We start from the raw sequence: 18,456 nt of genomic DNA on the forward strand, positions 1-18,456 counted from the left end.
GTCTTACTATCACAACTGACTATCAATGATACCATTGTCAAATGTAGAAAATGTCTTTTTATTTATTTCCTTATAGCTGACACCACATTATTTCTTAAACTTCTGAGTTAGTTGAAGAATTGGCAATTTTGTTTACAATTACGTTTACGAATTAGTATTCGTATTTCACCTGTCATCTATGGTTTATCTCTATTTCCAATTGGTACTGTTTTATTTGGAATAAATTTGTCACACGTTTTAATAAAAAAAACGGGAAACCTGTTCACTAAAGAATCGACGTCAGTAATATCCATCATTTCACTTTAATTAAAATAATGAATAATTGTATATCGTTCTCTTAAAACACGTGCACGTGGTAGGTGGTTTGCAGCTGAAGAAGACTGGGCAGTGGTCACTACATATAGGGTCTGTCACACCATAAGTACATACATCATTGTTATTTGTGACAAAGGTTAAGTCAGTTAATGTTTCTAGAATATTCCGTGATTCTAGTAGGTTCAGATATAATTTGTCTGAGGTCGTACAGTTGCCTGTAAACACTCTCTACGTTGTTTATGACAGCTGAGATAGTCATGATATTAAAATCACCCTAGCATTGAGAGAGAGAGAGAGAGAGAGAGAGAGAGAAGAGAGAGGAGAGAAGAGAGAGAGATTACTTATCAATACGTGATTTAAATCCCAATACCCATTTGCTCTTAACAGCACAACAGAAAGTGCCAACAAGACGATGCTTGTTTTTACTTGAAATATTCACCCAGAGAGCACACTGCCGATAAAGTGATGATACCTTTACAGAGAAGGTGTTTACTAACATAAATAGCAGTCCCCCTTCCCCTTGTGAATCTATCTTCTCTGAGTGGTTTGTGAAAACCTGGTATTCAAATATCATCTAAAACACCAGAATGTAACCAGGTTCCTGTAATACATCACAGTTTTTCAATTCTATTCCGATAATACCAGCCTTTTCTTTTAGAGTCCGTGCTTTTAAATGTACTATGCTTAAGTTTGTCTGACTGAATAAGAAAGGTCACGGATTTGGGTGAACATCCCCACACCAAATCAAAGGCATATTACCCCTTTCACCAAGTATAAAAGGTGAACATTATAAGTAAGTAAGTATTTAGATCTAATTTGTTTTTGAAGAACTGGACATTTTACAATGGAATATCCCGATTCTCTATCGATATCGCACTAAGGCAACTCCCATCAAAATGAAATATATCGAAATATCATTCAAGGGAGTTACAGTTTTTGTCTAGCAAAGACAATTTGGCCAATTAACTATTGATCCTAAAACATAAGCTTGCAAGCTGTTCAGAGGCGTACGTAGTTTATTACGGAAACAATCGCAGATGGACAAATGGAAAAGTTCTCCTACAGTTTTATGAAGCTGACAAAGCCATCGTTTAAGAGAAAAGGACAAGGTATGATAGAGGCCCTTATTCGCCCACAACATGTCATGATTATCAAAATTTTACAACACGATAATTTTAGCATAAAAGGAGGTAAATTAATTGTTGAAGTTACATCCAATTGCATTTTTATGTTTTTAGTGTTGTTAATTTTCCTCTTTGAAGACCTCAAAGTTAACATATTTTACATTACCTTCTAGAAACCTACATTTTCTGATTTTCAAAGTGATAGAAAAGTGTGAGCAAAAGCGTGACCCATCCCAATTTTTTCACCACATATGAAGAGAGTAAATTAGAATGCACACCTAAAAATTGTGTTGGGTCACGCTTTTGCTCACATCAAAATCTTAAAAAAGTACATTTTTTGCGGTTTATGAAATCTCCCCATACAACATCTAAAAAAATACACATTGACGTAAACTAACATCTTTAAAAACAAATAATCACATTTACACATCTGTGCCATGATGCATTATATTTTGAATGGTTTTCTGCTCTAAAATACACATATCAAACATCATTATTAAAATTTTCAATATCATAACGAACTCACAAGGCTGATTTATGAGAGGTAAACATTGGTGTTTGGTTGTTGGTCTCTGCTAGAAAAGTAAGAAGATGTCTGAAGATTTTCAAAATATGATCAAGCAGTACTGTAAAGGTGAGAATCTTTGTTATTATGTAAGAATTTGATCATAGTTTTTCTATCATCTGTGTATCAAGCACCTTTGAGTCACCTGTCACTGTCAAAATAACACGGGATTGCCATGTATAAACATATGCATTTTCCAAGAACTTATATACCTTGATGCTTCCAATGACATATTAGATTTCATTTAACCAAAATGACTACACTTAACTGTATGAAAAGGATTTTTTTAGCTAGAATAAGAATAGTGTATCAAAGTCTAGCAGATGATTAACACAAGCTGACAAGTCATACATAGTTGTAAAGTGTAATATATAAGCTTAAATTCACACTTAGAGGCGAAAGAATATGTAGCCTAATGGTTGCTAAAGTGGACTGTTGTTTCTTTTAGTTATCAGACATGCAGGTTCAAGTTCATGTAACTTTTCTTTCTTTTTTTCAAAGTTTGTTTATCAAGTCTACAATGTTTAGCTAAACTGTTTCACACCAAATCCAAATATTGTAATTTCTTAAGTTTGGTAATCTATATTACAACACCGGTGACACAAGTTTTAATTAACATCATGCAAATCTTTTCTTAAGACACTGACCATTCACCTTTTCAAGTCGGTCTAGTTGCCTTTGTTCCCAATATTTTAAAGAAAGGCTTATACACTTTTGAATACTGCACTTCTTGAGATTGAATCAGATTCTGAGATTGATGACTGTGTGAATGAAGAGTAATAGTGGATGTCTTATATCTTTAAAGTGGACAAGTTGTGAATAATTACTCTGTGAAGTCGTTTGAATACTGACTTTAACATGTGCATGGTGTTAACATGAACCTGCGCTGACAATGAAATTTCACCCGAAATGGGCCCCATTGAGGTCAAGACCTGTGATTTTTAGTGCAACACGGTTTGCTATTGCAATAACATATGATGACTGAGACGTTAACTGTCTATTTGCTAAAACTGGTTGTAAATGCTGACTTGCAACACTTACTAGTTAGAATGAAGCTGTGCCCAAAATGAAGCTTAACGCAAAACGGGCCCCTGTGATTCTTAGTGCAACATGATTGTTATCATGCCTACATGTTGTACAATGGACCAATGTATTACATTTGCAAAGAATGCTGTGAATAATGACTGAGTTTTGGTGACACAATTGGCAAGTAATTGAACTAACAATGTTTTGCAACCCTAATTGGGCCCCTTGAGGTTAAAACATAATGATTGACATTGACATGTTTTTCAGCATGACTACTTGTCGTAAAACTGCTGTAATTTGTATGTAAATAAAACAGTTGTAAATAAGCCATTATGGCAGACTGATATTTGAGACTTCTTGTTATTTTTCATGGGAACTGATAAAACCCATTTTGGGCCCCTCTGCAGTAAAATTACACCTCAGAAGATATAGAATATAGCATTTTATGCAAAGCTAACTTGAATGTCTCTAAACAAATAACATGTTTTCAGCCAATTCTGTTAGTGGGCCAAAGACCACCCTTATCATACCTTGTCCTTTGCAAGCCTGTTTCAACACCCCCGTAGTGGACCCGGGGGGATATTTGGTCCACCAACCCGTTTGCCGTGGGTTGCGGCCCTGTGTCGGTGGAGGAGGGGATCCTGGTGGTTGAGGGCGGTGGGAGCAGGACCAGTGTTCCTATTGCTCAACACACCACTTCGGCCCTGGCTTCACCTAGGCGGGAGGTTGAATGGGCCCGGTTCAACCAATCGGTCACGCCAAGCCCTGAGCATAACTGTATGTAATGTTGCACAAAATTTTGAGAATTGTTATATGTATATTATTAGGTCTTGGCCGATTTTTTTTATCTTCTGTAAATCTCACATTTCACTAATTCATGTTTTTCCCTAGAGTCGTATGCCCAGAAGGCGGTGGCTCATGGGCCAATCTGGTAGAATTATTAATGTTTTAATTCTTCTGCTGGAGTATATCATCCGAGTATCCTTGGTGCTGTAGGTTGAAGGCCCGCTTACTTTAGCATTGTCCTTGTGATACTCCGTGGTGGGTGGGGAGCTCGGATGATGAACCAAATTAAACTAACCATGGCTTATGAAAACCCAATAAAAGAACCAAAACGTTCACTTGATACTGACCCTGTAAGACGCTTACGTTCAGTTGGCCTGCTAGTCGAGTGCGGGAAAAAGCAACAAGCAACTAATTGGCTGAACATCAAACCTTTCGTGGGCATTCCGGTCACAGTCTCGGCACACAAAACCTTGAACTCAAGCAAAGGTGTCGTTAGAGATCGAGACCGATTGTTTGATCACATGTCGGAACTTGATATAGGATCTGAAATGAAGGATCAAGGTGTACTCTACGTCAAGCGCTTTTCAACTCGGAGAAACAATGAAACCATCAAAACGAACACGTATCTGTTTACTTTTTCATGTCCTAATGCTCCTAAATCAGTGAAGGTAGGCTACTGCAACATTCCAGTTGATACCTACATCCCGCTAAGGTGTTTTAAATGTCAGAAATATGGACACGGTGTAAATACTTGCACATTGTGCTCACTATGGTGAGAAGACACACACAACAGAAGATTGTGACAGTGATTATAAAAAATGCACCAATTGCTCAGGCGACCATTCTTCATTTTCTAAACAGTGTCCAATCTGGAAAGAGCAAATGGAGATCAATAAAATATAATTTACACAAACTATCTCCTTTTCCGGGGCCAAAAAACTGGTAAAGAGATCTGAACTTCCAGAAAGGTATGCTACAGTAGCAAAAACAACATCGGGGACTAGCTCTAAAACGAAATCAACCACAGGCTGCCAAACTACCTTGACTTGGGTAAATTGTGATTCTCCACAGCTTTTGTACCCTGCTATATCATCACAGACTGAGGAATCACTTCCTAATACCTCAAAGTCTTCTTCTGATCACAAATCATCATCATTTCAGTCACATTCAAAGACTCAATCGACAGCTGATAGTTAACAAACGGTGAAAAGTAAACCGAAGCCAAAGCCTGATGCTTCAAAACAACAAAGTGGCAGAGCTCCTAAAGGGTCACAGAACAAAACTCAATTGTTCAATAAATACGGGTCTCTTGAAGACATGGACGTTTCTGTAAACGTCCATTCTAGGGCACATAGCTTGTCGCCCTCCAAAAGAGTGCGGGGTAGATCCCCAATAAATCCCCCCAAAAGATAGTTTAGTCCAATAATATTGTACAGTGGAACTGCAGAGGATTGAGGACTAATTTACATGAATTACGGCTATTAGTCCAAGATTTTACACCTTCAGCGATACATCTCCAAGAGACAAATTTAAAACAAAGAAATACATTTGACAGTCGTCAATTTAATGCATATCATTGTGTTTCACCTCTGGGTGATAGGGCCACTGGTGGATCCATTAGTCAGACAAAACATTATTCAAAGCCCTGTTTCACTTAATACTAACATGCAGGCTGTTTCAGTGAGAATTGCTTTACATGTAGCGTTTACGCTGTGTTCTCTTTATTTCGCCGTCTTCGAAGTTTGCCAAAACCGATCTTCAAGCTCTATATGATCAACTCCCGAAGCCCTGTATTATAATGGGAGATTTAAATGGGCACAACCCACTCTGGGGTAGTGTAACTACAAACACTAAAGGTAAGTTGTTGGAGGACTTTTGTTCTGACAATGATGTATGTATTTATAATGATGGTTCCAGCACATATTTACACCCTGGTACAGGGACCTATTCTGCTCTTGACTTGTCACTCACAAATTCAGAACTACTAAATGAATTCGAATGGTCAGTCCACGATGACCTCCGTGGAAGTGACCATTTTCATTATACTAAAATCTGTAACTCCATCTGATGTTCCTCCATCATCAAGGCGGAATTTTAAAAAGGCTAACTGGGCTTTATATGAAACTCAAAACTTAAACCTGAACGTTTTATTGATGTTCCTGATGCTATTAAATGTTTTTCTGATGAACTGAATTCCATAGCTGATGAGTGTATACCAAATTCCTCTGCAGTTCCACATATTAGAAAACCATGGTTCAGCGATGAATGCAAACAAGCTAGGAAGGCTAGGAAAAAAGCAGAAAAATTATTTCCGTCGCCATCCTATGGTGCATAATTTAAATAAATTTAAAATTTTAAACGCTAAAGTACGGCGTACTTTTAAACAGAACAAGTGCCAATCTTGGCAAAATTATGTATCCAAAATAAATTCTCGGACACCCATGTCCAAGATATGGAACATGGTCCAGAAAATTAAAGGTAAAGGTACTAAATCTACTGACCATCATCTCAAACATGAAGATCAATTACTTACTGATAAATCAGATGTTGCGAATAAACTGGGCGAAACTCTCGCTAAACATTCTTCCTCTTCTAATTATATACCTAAATTTCAGCAATATCAAAAACAACAAGAAAAGAAAACTATTAATTTAATTCTGATAATGGGGAAGATTATAATGAAACGTTTTCTATTCCATACTGCCCTTGATCAAGCTCATGACACCGCTACAGGAGCTGATAACATACATTATCAACTCTTGAAGCACTTACCAGAATCCTGTTTAGATTCGCTTTTATCAATTTTTGATGATATTTGGACTTCCGGGAAATTTCCGTCTTCGTGGCGTGATGCTATAGGAGTACCAATACCTAAACCTGGACGTGATCACACGGATCCATCCAGTTATCGTCCGATTTCATTAACAAGCTGTGTTTGCAAGACCATGGAACGCATGATAAGTAATTGACTTGTTTGGTACTTGGAAACAAACAACCTTATAACAGATACTGTCGATCACTTAGTGCGTTTGGAATCATTTGTGAAAAATGGGCTGATTAATAAACAACATGCTATCTATCTTTTTTGATCTTGAGAAGGCATCTGACACAACCTGGAAATATGGCATTCTGAGAGATTTACATGACTTGCGAGGTCGTATGCCTGAATTTATAGCCAAATTTTTAAATAACAGACAATTCCAGGTCCGTGTGGGTTCTACCCTGTCTGATCATTACAATCAGGATCAGGGTGTCCTACAAGGCAGTATTTTGTCTGTCACACTTTTTAATATAAAGATAAACGGTTTATCGAAAGTTATAAATGATTCAATTGATGGTTTGTTATTTGTGGATGATTTTAATATTTCTTGTCGTGGTATAAATATGAATACCATAGAGCGGCTGTTGCAATTGTGTTTAAACAAAACAAATAAATGGTGTCTTGAAAACGGCTTTAAATTTTCTAAGTCCAAAACGAATTGGATGCATTTTTGTCGTAAATACAAACCACATAAAGACCCTGAACTATCTCTAAATGGCACTCCCATTAAAGTTGTCAAGGAGGTCAAGTTCTTGGGATTAATTTTTGACTCACACCTAACGTTTTTGCCTCATATTAAATCTCTGAAAACTAAATGCCTGAAAGCACTTGACATGTTGAAAGTGGTATCCAATTCTAAATGGGGAGGTGATCAAGCTACCCTCCTCCATCTATATCATTCACTCGTACGTTCTAAACTTGATTATGGCTCCATCGTATATGGTGGAGCCTGCAACAGCAACTTGAAATTATTAGATTCTGTTCATCATCAAGGTCTAAGGCTTTGTCTTGGGCCTGTTGGCAGTCTGTATGTTGAAGCCGATGAACCATCTCTTACACAACGCCGTATAAAATCATCTTTACAATATATAACAAAGCTATACTCTAACAAATCTAACCCTGCATATAACTGTGTTTTCAATCCTCTCTCGGACACAGAATTAAAGCCTTTCTTTCTTCGGCCGGCATTGAGCTGGAAAACATAGCTCCTTCCCGTCGTCTTTCTTCTCCTCCTTGGCAGTTGGTTAGGCCACAAGTGGACCTTACATGAACTATATTTAAAAAATCAGAAACTAATGAATTACAATACAAACAAGAATATCATCAATTGAAACATAAATATAGCAAATTATAACTCCTTATTTACAGATGGGTCCAAGGACGGTGGCGCAGTGGCTTGTGCCACTGTCATTGGATCCAGAACAATATCCTCTAGATTACCAGATAAGAGTTCTATTTTTACAGCTGAAGCTAACGCCATATTAACAGCTCTAAAATATATTCAAAGACATCCTAAACATAAACAATACATAATCTTTTCTAACTCGCTTTCTTGCCTTCAGGCCATTAAAAACCTAGCATGTAAACATCTACTTTTAATAGAAATTATTGAACTTTATAACTATCTTGCGACTGGCCAATACGACATCGTCTTCTGTTGGTTACCCAGCCATGTTGGTATCTCTGGTAACACTTTGGTTGACCTTGCTGCTAAGGCAGCGCTAAACAAATTTGTGACCCCACTTCATATTCCCTATACTGATTATAAAGCTACCATTAGATCTTGGCCATACCAGGTATACGCATGAATATCTTTTGAAAGATGAGGTCCTCCGTTTTGCATCCATTGTCATGAAATAATCACGGTCAAGCATGTCCATCACAAGGGACAATTATTTTAAATCAAGAACTATGAAGGACTTTTTAGTAACGTAAGTTCTCATTTAATTATTGCATTTTTAAAAGAATTGAATTTATTGACTGACATGTAAATAAATAAGTATTTTATGATTGGAAGATGAATTAGTAACTGAGATTGTTAGTGACTGTATCCTCGAGGGGGGTTGAAGTACCGTAAAATTATTGTCCTCCTCAGAGGGTACGTAAGTAACATTTGAAGTCAAATTTAGTCTTCCATCTTTTTAGCCGTAGTATTTCTGTCGTTTTAATTTGTGGCTAATCTTGCATACAGTCACCAGCAGCTGAAGGGATGGTGTAAATCCAGCTAGTGACCGTGCAAGTAGCAGAAGTACTGTAAGTCCCCATGGCCGCTAGAATGGTGACCTATGTGTGTATATATATATATGTGTGTGTGTGTGTGTGTGTGTATATATATATGGATATAGATATATATACACACATGTGCATATATGTATATGTGTGTATATATACATACACAAACATATATATATAAACCCAATAAACACAGTAAAGAGTAAATGTTCTGATTCAGCTGATTCATTATTTTGAATAGCTCACATTTCAGTAGAACTAACATATCATAGCACAATGTATGTATGTGTGTGTGGGTGTATGTGTGTGGGTGAAAATGTGTGTCTATGTGTGAATGTATGTGTGCATGTGTATGTGTGTATATATGTATGCATATATCCATATAAATATACATATACACATATGTATATATGTATACGTGTGCATACATACACCTACTTATATATAAGCCCAATAAACATAGTAATGAGTAAATGTTCAGATTCAGTTGATTATTTTTTTTAATAGCTCGCATTTCAGTAGAACTAACATATCATAGCACAATGTGTATATATATATATATATGTGTGTGTGTGTGTGTGTGTGTGTGTGTGTGTGTGTGTGTGTGTGTGTGTGTGTGTGTGTGTGTGTGATATGAAAAGGCATGTGACAAAATATTATGCATGTGATGAAATGAGGTCAAGCATGCGATATTTGCTGTGATATATTGAGCTGCCCTGATGACTCTTAACACACTAACGAACGCACATGGCAAAGACTCGGCAGCTCACTCACAGCCATGAAGCTTCTGTAGCCCTCATAGTGAACAGGCAGTAATCCTCTGCTCTGGGACCTATATAGCAGGGCCTGGGTTGAGATATTTGTTTTGCCACACAGAGGAAGGGAACCTGTAACCAAGTTGATAACAATAAGATTTGAACCAGTCCATAACGGCAAACACATGGTATACAGGGTACAGGTATACTTCAGTGTTTGTGAATGCTGCCATCCTCGTCTTCCCACAGAATGCAGAGAAAAACATAAAATCAGGAATGAACTGTGTGATGTGAGGTGTTTGTATGCACTGTGTCTGTAGGTACCCTATATACCCTGCAGAACAGTATATCTAAATGAAATATGTCGATAAATGCACAATAGCGAAGTCTTACACAATGGCGAAAATGCTCTCTCTCTCTCTCTCTGAGCGTGCATTACCTGCACCGGGGCCACATAAAAGTACAAGGAATTGTGAAGCTGAATCACGTTGAGAAAATGCCACGCTTGACACAAGACGAATCAGGTTCTCGCTATGGTTACCGGCGTTTCTTCAGATGTGATGATTGTCAGGCACTGTAATGTGCATCCATCCACCGTTGGTCAACTCAGACAACGTTTTCGGGCCACCGGAAGTGATGCGTCATGTCTGCGCCCAAACGGTGCGAAGATGCCTTAACTCGGGTTTAAGGTACCCTTTGCAGATGGGCGTCAATGGATTTATCCACGTCGAGAAGGAAGACTTGCGCCAAACAGTGTTTTTGAACATGGTCGTTTTGGAAGGGGTGGTGCCATGACCAAAGACAAGTGCTGAATTGACAGTGGCCCTTCATCATCATCACTGGGAGACTATTGGACAGCTGAGAAAAATCTGTGAGAAATCTGTGTCTCCCAATGCCCCCGGGACTGTCTTGCAGTGCAAGGTGGACACAGACGACTGCAAGTGACCCCTCCTTTGTTTGATGTCGTTGTTCCATCACTGATGTTGTTTTTGATTAGACATTTTCCGGTTATCCACAGATGTTTATTTAAAAGATATCTACCAGTTACGTCTAGATATGTTGACATTTGTGTTATTAAAGAAAGTTTGAATGTCAAATTGCGTTTTTAATGCATAATATGTCATTATACACACTTGATTTGGAATTGTTTTAAGTTTGCTCTTGGCTTAACTGTTTAACGTTCTGCTTTTGAAATATGATGTGATGAACTTTGCCTAGAGTCCTATCTCCAGAAGACGATGGCTCATTGGCCAATCTTGTGGATTAATTATTTATACTTCTTCTGTTGGAATGTATCATCTGAGTATCCTTGGAGCTGCAAGTCGGAGGCCCACTTGCTTTTAGCATTGTCCCAACTATAGCCTACACAAGTCCCATTAAAAGAAACAAACGCCAGCATGACGATGTTGATGATGAACCACGACCGTCCAACTCAATCGAATATTGGCCACGATTTCTCGTGATTGAGACTCTTGACAAGTCACCTATGAAATTAAACCCTTTTGCAGTATCAAAAGGTATACATGGCATTGAAGGTGCGGTGAGAAATATCAAACATTTGCGATCAGGCCCCTTAATTTCAGAATGTAGCAGGAAACAGCAATCAACCAACCTGATGTCAATCGAGTTGTTTGCTGAGTTCCTGTTTCAATTTCTCCACACACAACCTGAACACGAGCAAAGGTATCGAGATCGATTGTTTGTTGATATGACTGAACTCGACATCGTATCAGAACTGAAAGAGCAAGTAGTGACTTTTGTTCAAAGATTTACAACACGTATAAACTCTGAAACCAAACCTACTAACACCTGTCTCTTCACTTTTTCTTCTCCACACATTCCAAAGTCCATTAGAATAGGATATTGCAGTGTTGATACCTCTATTCCATCTGCAACAGATACCAACTGCAAACCCAAAATTATTTGCATAGTGGCATTACCTTCACAAACTCTGTAACATGTGCTCATTGCAGAGAGAAAATCTGGACTGCAATAACAGCATTAAAAATGTACCACCTGCGCTAGGAAACATTCATCTTTTTCTGAACAATGTCCTGTTTAGAGACCCTCTTAAACATTTTTGATGATATACTATTTAAAAACTGTAGGGGAACTGTACTTTCAATGATTCGTCCAGTTATCCCCCTTTTTAGGTGACTGGAGTATGACATGAAAATTTAAGGTTTACCATTTTCAGTCAGTTGTGTGAGATTTGACCCTGAAAACCCTGACCATGCACAGATGCAAGAAAATTATGGGAAAACATGGTCTACAGTGATTTATCGACCTGCCTGAAAAAAGTAAAGATTCATAATGACACCCCATGCACGTGTAGGCGGCTCCCACGTTGTGCACGTGCTTACCATGCATTGTATTTACGTGTGGTCATAACTTAACATGATGCTGCATACACAAAAGCAATGTCATTGTAACGTTCCTCAATGCCTTTTCTTTCTACCAGACTTCAAAGTTCGGGTTCCCCTTCTTTTTTGAAGAGTACATTTGGACATCTGAAAAAATTGCCACTTCATGTAGACGTGACCATACCGATCCTTCAAGTTATCGATCGATCTCTAGGCAGGCATCATAAATAATCGAATTGTTTGGTGTTTGGAAACAAATAACTATATCACAGATATCCATTGTGGTTTCAGTGACAACAGAAGTACTATCGATCACTTAGTGCTTTTGGCACCCGTGAAGAGCCACCTCCTCGTGGTGGGTGCTTCGTAACGCTAAGTGCTCTTCTGCCGTGTGGACCCGGGACAGAATATGTCAGCACCCCATTGCTGTTCGTAAGAGGCGATCAAATTGGGCAACCTGATCTGTGGGTTGTGCCCCTGTGTCGGTGGAGGAAGGGATTCTGGAGGTTGAGGGCATAGGAGTCAGGAACACTGTTCCTATTGCTCAACACGCCACTTTGGCCCTGACTTCACCTAGATGAGTAGTTGAATGGGTCCGATTCAATCAATCGGCTGGTGACGCCAAGCCCTGTGCAAAATATTGTACTGTTGTACCAAATTTTGAAAATAATCATATCATATGTTTTAAAGTATTTGCGAATTTTTGGACTCCGAATTTCAATGCATAAGTTAATGTCTGTTTTTGCCAAGAGTTGTATGTGGGAAGGCGGGGGCTCATGGGCCTGTCTGGTGGAGTCATTAATGTTTTAATTTTTCTACTGGGTATATCATACGGGTATCCTTGGTGCTGCAAGCTGGAGATCCGCTTGTTTTTAGCATTGTCCTTGTGATTCTCCGTGGTGGGTGTCGAGCTCGGATGATAAACTTATACACTTACTATGGAATACAAAACCCCCCTAAAACGAAACAAGCGTCAACTGGACAGTGATGATGATGATCGACGACCTTCAAACTCAGATGAATATTGGCCACGATTTCTAGTGATCGAGACACTTGACACATCACCTCTAAACCTCAATCCTTTTGCAGTATCAAAAGGTGTGCATGGTATTGCAGGTGAAGTTTGTAACATAAAACGGTTACATACAGGCTCTCTGCTCATAGAATGTAGTAGAAAACAGCAGGCAACAAATCTGACGTCAACTGAGCTGTTCGTTGGAATACCGGTATCAGTTACTCCGCATAGAACTTTGAACTCAAGTAAAGGCATCGTGCGAGACCGGGACCAACTGTTTGCCGACATGAATGAAGAGGACATTGTCTCACAAATGAAGGACCAAAGAGTAACTTTTGTGAAACGATTTAGGACCCGGAAAAGTTCTGAAAGTAGACCGACAAATACCTGTTTCCACTTTTCATCTCCAATTGCTCCAACATCAATTAAAACAGGATATTGCAATATCAACGTTGACGTTTATATTCCAAACCCTCTGAGGTGTTTTAAGTGTCAAAAGTATGGACACGGTGTCAATAGCTTCACAAATTCCATAACATGCGCTCACTGCGGTGAAAAAACTCATGTGACTGAAGATTGTGATAGTAACTTTTAAAAATGCACAAACTGCTCTGGCACTCATTCATTATTTTCTAAAGACTGACCATTATGGAAACAACAAATGGAGATAATTAAAATTAAATTTACCAGAAATATTAGTTTTGCTGATGAAGAAATATCACAGTAGCAGAGCCTCTAAAGGGGCAGAAGGCAAGATTCAGATATACAATAGGTTTGGATCTCTTGAAGCCATGGATGTGTCTGAAACCATCCAGCACAGGGCACATAGTCTGTCACCCTCTCGAAAGTCAAGGGATAGATCCCCAATAAACCCCCAAAAGAAATAGTTTCTTCGAACATTATACAGTGAAACTGCAGAGGCCTTAAAAACAATTTGCATGAGCTACATCTATTTGACCAAGACTTTCAATCGTCAGCAATCTGCTTACAAGAAACGCATCTGAAGCAGACAGATTCTTTAAATGTTCGTCAGTTCAGCGCATATCATTATTATTCTCCTGCTGATAATAGGGCCACTGGAGGGTCACCCATTCTTGTCAGAAATGGCGTTATCCACAGCCATCTGACACTAAAAACAAGCCTTCAGGCAGTTGCAGTGCGACTTACGTTAAACGCTGCACCTACTCTGTGTTCATTGTACATTCCGCCATCATCAACTCTTATTCTGGCTTCAGTCTGTCTATGATGATCTTCCCAAACCATGTGTACTCATGGGCGATCTGAATGGCCACAACCCAGTCTGGGGGAGTGCGACCACAAACACTAAAGGTAAAATTATTGAAGACTTTATTTTAAAAAATAATTAATGTATATACAATGATGGTGCAAATACATATTTACATCCTTGAACAGGAACATATTCAGCCCTTATCTTGTCAGTAACTGACTCCAGCTTACTAAATGAATTTGAATGGCCTGGCCACGATGACCTTTGTGGAAGTGACCATTTTCCTACTATACTTAGACGTGTGACCCCATCTGATACCCCTCCATTATCCAGATGGAATTGTGAAAAGGCTAGCTGGCCTTTATATGCCATACAATGTGCTGACAAACTTAAACCTGAACATATTATTGATGTTCCTGATGCTATCAAGTGCTTTTCAGATAAATAGCATTGCTGATGAGTGTATTCCGAAGTCCTCTGCAATTCCACATATTCGAAAACCATGGTTCAACGATGAATGCAAACAAGCTAGGGAGGCAAGGAAAAAACCGAACAGTATTTTCAACGCCACCCTATCGTACATGATTTAAACAATTTCAAGATTCTAACTGCTAAAGTACGACAAACATTTAAACTGAATACACGCCAATCTTGGAAAAAATATGTATCCAAAATAAATTCTCGAACGCCAATAAGAGTGGAATATGGTACAGAAAATCGAAGGTAAAGGTGCTAAATTTAGTGTCCATCATCTGAAACACGGAGATCAATTGCTTACTGATAAATCAGATATTGCGAATAAACTTTGTGAAACCCTTCCAAAACATTCTTCCTCTTCTAATTATGTGCCTAGATTTCAACAATACCAAAATCAACAAGAAAAGAAACCTATTAATTTCACTTCAGATAATGGGAAGATTATAATGAAACATTTTCTATTCATGAACTCAAAACTGCTCTTGAACAAGCTCACGACACTGCTGCAGGGGCTGATAACATACTCCTGAAGCACTTACCACAATCATGTCTACAAACTCTGTTGAATATTTTTGATGATATTTGGACATCAGGGGAATTTCCTCCCTCATGGCGTGATGCTATAGTAGTACCAATACCTAAACCTGGATGTGATCATACAGATCCGTCAAATTATCGACCTATTTCTCTAACTAGCTGTGTTTGCAATACCATGGAACGCATGATAAATAATCGACTTGTTTGGTATTTGGAAACATATAACCTCGTAACAGATATACAGCGTGGTTTCCGTAAAAACAGAAGTACTGTCGATCAATCAATGGTTTGGAATGATTTGTTGAGAACGCTCTAATGAATAAACAACATGCTGTGTTTATTTTTTTTTTTAAGTTGAAATGGCATATGACACTACGCGGAAATATGGCATTTTAAACGATTTCCACGGCTTCGGATTACGAGGCAGTTTGCCTCAATTTGCAGCCAACTTTTTAAATGACAGACAATTTCAAGTCCGCATGGGATCTACCCTGTCTGATCATTACAATCAGGATCAGGGTGTCCCACACGACAGTGGGAGCATCAAGATTAACAGTTTATGCTAGGTTTTGACCGATTCCATCGATGCAACATATATGTTTGGGATTTCACTTTCTCAGTGAAGTACAAATTCTAGTACTTTTTTGGTTGTGAACCATTCCGGGATTCGACCCGCACCCTCAGAGTCAGGGACCTAATCGCCAGCACACAAAGTCAGCCGCCTAACCCCCTCAGCCACCGCGACTTCCATCGATGGATCGTTTAATTGTGTATGAAGTTAATAATTCTTGTCGTGGGAAAAATATGCACACTATTGTATGCATTTCTGCCTTAAATACAAACCGCATAAAGATCCAGAGCTACATTTCTAAATGGCTCCCCCATGAAAGTTGTCAAGGAGGCTAAGTTCTTGGAACTTATATTCGATTCACATTTGACCTTTTTGCCGCATGTTATATCCCTTAAAGAAAACTGCCTTTTGTTACAGGTTGTTTCTAATTCAAAATGGGGAGGGGATCAAGCTATCACCCTTCACTTATATAGATCACGGGTGCGATCTAAACTTGATTATGGTTTCATGGTATATGGTTTGGCCTGTCAAAGCAACCTTAAACTAGATGATTCTGTCCACCATCAAGGCCTAAGACTTTGTCTTGGTTCTTTTAGAACTTCTGCTGTTGACAGTCTTTATGTAGAGTCTGATGGGCCATCTCTAGACCAACGTCGTATTAAGTTATCATTACAGTACATAAAAAATCTATATCCTATGTCACGAGTGTGTATTTTCTGTATATTTTGTTATTAATTCAGTACTAATTATTATTGGGTCACAACGTTTACTGTTTTGAATATTAAATATGATGTGTTACATTTCGTTTAATAGATGGTCAACACTTTTAGGATCTGCTCCTAGTTTTCTATGCGTTTACTTCCAGGAGACTTGTTCGAGGGCATACTACAGTGTTGAATATTGCCGTAAGTGCCAGAACTTTCGGGAAATGACTTAGTATGTATAAAAAGGATGGTTGCCGTGTTGAGGCGACACTCATTCACATCACTGGAGTTACATCGTCTGCATCCGTCAACGCCTTATCTACATTATCCGCTGTCAGACAGATCGCTGTGTTTACATTCTGCATAGTTGATTCTCGCTCACACAAAGATTTGGTGAGTTTGCTACTAAATATATTTTGTGACCCCTTGTCTTAGATTTAGTCTCAGTTGTATTGAATTTGTAATCAGCATTGTGAAATTGACTTGTGACTTTGTATACCTTGCTGTCGTTACATAATATTGCATAATTTGAACGTTTATGACTTGTCTTTGTTCTGTTTTGCAGGTTCACATGGGGATTTCTTACATCTTTTGTTACGGTAAATTCTTAACCGTAACATCTAACAAATCTAGTACTGCATTTAACTGTGTCTTTCACCTTCTTTATGGGGATTTGTATGAGCCATCTCTTGTTCCACCTCTTGGGCTCAGAATTAAGTCATATATTGCTTCTGCCGGCATTGAGCTGGAAATTATAGCCCCTTCCTGATTTCTTTCTTCTCCTCTTTGGCAGTTATTGAGACCACAAGTTGATCTAATTGTGGCTATGTGTTAAAAATCTGAAACTAACCAGTTGCAATATAAACAATAGTATCATCAAATTAAAAGTTGATATAATACATACAAATCCTTATTTTATAGATGGATGGAAGGATGGTGGCGCAGTGGCTTGTACCACTGTCGTTGGATCCAGAACAATATCTTCTCTATCTCTACAATAGCTCTATTGTTACAACAGAAACAAACCGAATACTAACAGCTCAAAGACATCAAAGACATCCTAAGTATAAACAATCTATACTTTTTTCTGACTCTCCTTCTTGTCCTCAGGCTATGAAAACCTATCTTGTCAACATCCACTTTTAACAGAAATTACACAATGATCTTGCTGTTGGCTACTACGACATTGTCTTTTATTGGTTACCCTGCCACGTTGGCAGATCTTGCTGCCATGGTAGCACTCAACAAATCTGTGACGCCACTTCTTATTCCACATACTGATTATAAAGCTATCATTAGATCTTGTATCCGTGATCTGATGCAGAAGAAATCGTACTCTCGAGTAGGTATAAAAAGATTACATGCCATAAAACCTTATATTGGTTATACCTATTTGGGCTGTCAGTCCAGATTTGAAGAGGTCTTCATACGAGTACGTCGTATTGGCCACATAAGATATAAACATGAATACCCGTTCAACGGTGTGGACCCTCCGTTTTGCATCATTTGTGCTGGAAAAATCACTGTCAAGCAGCCTTTTGTGAAACACGAAATATGAAGGATCATTTGAAGCATGTGCGTACGTAAGTCCTTTCCAAAACTTTCAGAGTTTAAGTTTTGCTTACCCGATTTTAAACGTAGTATATATCTTCTTTAAAAATTCGGCTAAACCTTCCTACAATCGCCACCGGCTGAAAGGATGATGTAAATCAAACTAGTTTCAATCCACATATCGAACAATGGTACTGTAAGTCCCATCAGACCCTGGTATGGTGATCTACCTTTAGATTTTGGCGATCTATAGCCCGGTTTTGTAAACTGTATTGATTTTTACCATTTACCATTCACTATTATGTATAGTATTAATAGTTTTCGTCATGATATGGCTGAAATACTGCTAATGTGACGATAAGTTTTAACTCACTCACAAACTGGAC

The sequence above is a fragment of the Haliotis asinina genome, chromosome 14 (assembly GCF_037392515.1).
Source record: "Haliotis asinina isolate JCU_RB_2024 chromosome 14, JCU_Hal_asi_v2, whole genome shotgun sequence".
NCBI classification, from domain to species: Eukaryota; Metazoa; Mollusca; class Gastropoda; order Lepetellida; family Haliotidae; genus Haliotis; species Haliotis asinina.